This window comes from Microcebus murinus, chromosome 1 (assembly GCF_040939455.1).
Source record: "Microcebus murinus isolate Inina chromosome 1, M.murinus_Inina_mat1.0, whole genome shotgun sequence".
NCBI lineage: Eukaryota > Metazoa > Chordata > Mammalia > Primates > Cheirogaleidae > Microcebus > Microcebus murinus.
This window is the reverse complement of record NC_134104.1, coordinates 54729702-54733341: the sequence shown is the minus strand read 5'-3', so window position 1 is coordinate 54733341 and position 3640 is coordinate 54729702. Positions and strand designations below refer to the sequence as shown.

At 37.4% G+C, this 3640-nt stretch overlaps 1 pseudogene; it reads left to right on the top strand.

The window, feature by feature from the left end:
• The first annotated feature begins 449 nt into the window (after positions 1 to 449).
• Positions 450 to 1365, top strand: LOC105883887 (uncharacterized protein NECTIN3-AS1-like; annotated as a pseudogene).
• Positions 1366 to 3640: the final 2275 nt, after the last annotated feature.

Sequence of the window (3640 nt, the reverse complement as noted above, 5' to 3'; positions counted from 1 at the left end):
GTGAATGTGGGTTATTTGTGACTAGGAGAGACTCCATTGTCTATGGAGCAATTACCTTAATGGCTTTTCTCTCTCCTTTTAGGAAATCTGTGACCTCCTACACCAAGAAGAACAACCTGAGAACTCTTTCTGAAGGTCATTGGATTCATTTAGAGAAGTGCAGAGGAGAAATCTGAGATCATTACACTGCTAAGGATACATCATTAGAAAGAGTCAGTGTAGTAACTACTTCCTTTAGCATTTGACTCTTGGTCCTTTTGTTATGAGCCCCTTGTTCCTGCGAAGCTGGCTGGGAGAAGAAAACTCGTCAATGACAGATGTTCAGAATCTCCAGTCCCCATCCCCAGACACATCACCAATGACTTGAACATACCACCAAATATTCGAGATACAGAGGATATGTATCCCCACCTATGGGGAAAGGATGCTCTGAAAAAAAGTTTCGAGTCCTCATCAGAGCCATTGGAGGAGACACCTGAGAGTCATGTAGCTGAGGTTTCACAAGATGCTGTCATGCCTCCAGTCCAGAGGAGAGAGCTAGACCCACTCCCCAGGAAGCATAGATATTTTTTGGAAGGCAGTAAGGGCAAAAATAATGAAAAAAAGCAAGAAGAAGAAGAAAAGGGAGGCCCAATGACTGCCCATTCTTCCATCACCTTTAGCACCATCCCAAAGTGAAGAAGATGAGACTGTAGATAAAAGGCATTCCCTACTCAGTACCAGGAAGATAATCCTGATCTTCCCAGTGAGATAGGGAGGAGGCATGGGGTGGCAAAATCCTGGGCTTTTCACTTTTCCATAGGAAAAAATAATGACAGATTTTCACCTGGAATGGGAGAAGCTGGAGATAAGGAGCTTGAGAAACAAACTGAGATCCTTGGGCCTGAGATAGAGCATGAAAGATCATAGGGTCATTTTTTTTTTTTTTTTAAATATATGGGTATTGGCTTTAAGGACTTTTAAATTTTTCTTCTACTTGCAGGAAAGATTACAGAGTCAGCAGGACGAGGATTCCTGTGTGATGGATAGGGAATGTCAGATCCAGTCGTGTGAGCTCCCAGTGCCTCAGGAAGCCTGGCCCTCTTGTCCTGCATGGTATCCTTGGCATCACCACCATTCTGCTCGGTCATTTCCTAAGCTGTGTCTTCCGGATATTCTCAAGGTCTAGGAAGCAGAAGTCTCCCATAAGAAAGAGTAACAACCAAGCTGAGGCAGATGATGCTGAGGTTCTGAGACCTGGCTTACTAAGGGGTCAGGGCAAAAAAAAAGTGCTGCCTCACCAAAGCCTGTAGCAAGATGACATGGATATAGCTTTCCCCTGTGTTTAGTTTTATAGTTCTCTCTATATGTCACTGTTTTTCTTAGTTGAGTTCTTGCCTGTCAAAGAGATAGAGAGCTGCTTTTATGTTGAGATCCTTAAGCCTAAACAGGTAGTAAAAGCAAAGTAACTTTGAGGCTTTTAACTTTTGCCCAGTGGTAGAATTACTTCTTACTCCCTTTCCATTAGACTGAAGTGGGATTTGCTCTGGAGTAGTGGTTCCCAGAATTCATGTTTATTTCATTCATGTATTCACTTGGCTTAACCAGCCCCTAACTTCTTTGAGGATGGAAGCCATACAATTTCATCATTTTGAGTAGTGTCTCCTGATAGCTACAACCAAGTGGAGACTCCTCATGTCCAGCACCCCTTATTTTCTTTTACCTTTGGCTAGAAATTCATTTTTCATTCTTATTCAGAACTTTGTTGAAATTCTGCTACTTCCTCTCGAATTTGAATAAGCCTCAGGGTGTGGTGGCTGCTACTATTCTTGGGCAGGATACAACTATCAGCTCCTCCACCTCTAATCAGTGTTTGGGTTCCTTTTTGTCACTTGTTAGTAATATACCTGGCTCTTCCTTCTGAAGTGATCTTTTGGTGTTCTTTAGCCATCTGTACTGAAAACAGTCACACAAGGTAATGGCCCTTCCTTGTCAGATTTTAGTCGGACTCTCACAGAACCCAGAGTTCTCCCAAGAATCCTAAAGAAGATAAGAAATTTAAGAAAAGTTCTAGATCATTTGATTTTCCCCTTGTTGTCCTGGCATGCTAAGGTAGTCCTTTTCCCAGTATATAAAATAAGAGTTTGAATTAATCTTATACCTTCCTTGGAGGGAGTATGTTTAAGAAGAGTTTAGGAATTTCCCTAAACAGGTTTATTACCTGTTGTTATTTCCTACTTGTTCCAGTTTCCCAATTCATGTAAGTATAATAAATAATAGTACGTAATAATAAATAAAAGTACATATATAAATAAATGTTCAAAGTATCTGCATAAGAAGAAAGTAGTATACTTTTCTTTCTTTCATCCTCAGCATCAATTCTGATCATTACTATGGTAAAATTGGAAAAGGGACCAATATGTTTGTTTTCTTCTTTTCTTGCCTGGAACAGGGCTTTGTACTGTTGCAAGAATGTAGTTGGGAAGGGAATAGATGAGCTGCAAGAGTGGTGGCAAACATCCTCAAGGCCGCTTTGGAGTTAATAGGTAAAAAATCAACCTTGGAGAAGTCTTGTGGTTTGGTGAGGATCTCAAATTAGAATTAAACATTTTATAAAATGTCATACTCAGTGCTCAGAGTAAAATAGGACACCTTTCTAAAATCAGTCATGCTTTGATACTTTTAGTTGCCTAAAAAGTGGTTGATTTCTCATTTTAATGAGCATGGAGTTAATTGAGCTAATTGACCATTATAAATGAGTTCTAGCTATTATATAAAATTTCAAATTACCTAAACTATATCTATATTTAGATATGTGTTTTCTCAATTTAATACAAGAAAGACAAGGCACAATGTACGTAGAGTTTTGAGTCATAGAGCCTATTATTAAAAGCTCTCAGGAATGTAGATATTAATGTTGCTATTAATAACTTTATTATTGTTAATGTTTCTTAAGATGTTTCAGGATGAGCTATTCTACCATAGAAAAACTATTAGTTGGAGCCTAGTTAGTCATATCTCCAGCCCCATCTATAATACTGATTTTCACATAAAAGTTATTTACTACAAATTTAGAATACAGTTTCAGATAAGGAAAGATCTATATAAACACTTAGTTTTGCATTTTTTCTGCTCATGTGTCCTGACCCCTCACAAACAGGAGAAAGGGTATCCATGTCTCTGATGCATTTGTAAATGAGCAAGTGCATGTTCTCTAGTTTTAAATTTTGGCTGCTGTCTTTATGGTTTGAATTATTAAACATGATTTATGACTTAATAAAGATGTTTTTGAAAAATATACTTGAAAAAATAGTATAGCTGTACCAAAGTAAAAAAAAAAATTTAAAAAATAAAACCTGCTACTATTGATGAGAGATAAATCTTAGGAGTCATTTTTTAAATTTGTTCCCCTGAAAGAAGATAAACAGATATTATAAATGTGTTGTAAACAGAAATAATTGACAAATATAGAGATGATTATATTTAATGTATTTAGTTTCCTTTTTTTCCACAGGAACTCAGAGAACTAGGTAGGTGGTCGGTGTTGCTATACTCCTTGCTACACATTGATTAAGCTAAGATTAAGCAGGTCAATAAAATTTTTGCAGTAATTTTCCCAAGATTACTCACTTAATCTGATAATGAATCATAACACAAGTTT